The sequence below is a fragment of the Rhinolophus ferrumequinum genome, chromosome 13 (assembly GCF_004115265.2).
Source record: "Rhinolophus ferrumequinum isolate MPI-CBG mRhiFer1 chromosome 13, mRhiFer1_v1.p, whole genome shotgun sequence".
In the NCBI taxonomy this organism is placed as follows: domain Eukaryota; kingdom Metazoa; phylum Chordata; class Mammalia; order Chiroptera; family Rhinolophidae; genus Rhinolophus; species Rhinolophus ferrumequinum.
In genome coordinates, this window is record NC_046296.1 from 7,232,603 (window position 1) to 7,233,045 (window position 443).

Genomic DNA, 443 nt, shown 5'->3' on the forward strand with positions numbered 1-443 from the left:
CTTTGTCTTTCCTACAGAATTTGCAGCAATTTTGCGGTAAAATAGAACCAACCAATTTTGCTCACCACGTTTTCATTGGATTTCTGAGGAGGGGTGGAATTTACTCAAAAACTCTTGATCCAAAGAGTAGGTACATATTTCTGAGAGAGCTTGACGTCAGTTTTATTCTGTGGACCTTTGGCAAACAAAAGTCAAACAAAACATTAATTTTCTTTGTCAGTGGAGGATAACACAGCTGAACAAAAGTCATGAATTATTCCCAAGTTTTATGTTAGTCAAACCTTTAGTCATGGAAGCTGACAAGCAGTAACAGGGGTGACCTGAATTGCGTCTTTATTCCCTCCACTCTGCAGTTGTCACAGTATGCTAATGAGCAGTGAATTGTTCAGAAAGCTTCATAGACAGAGAAAGGAAAGGCTGTGATCAGCTCAGTGCTAATTCTA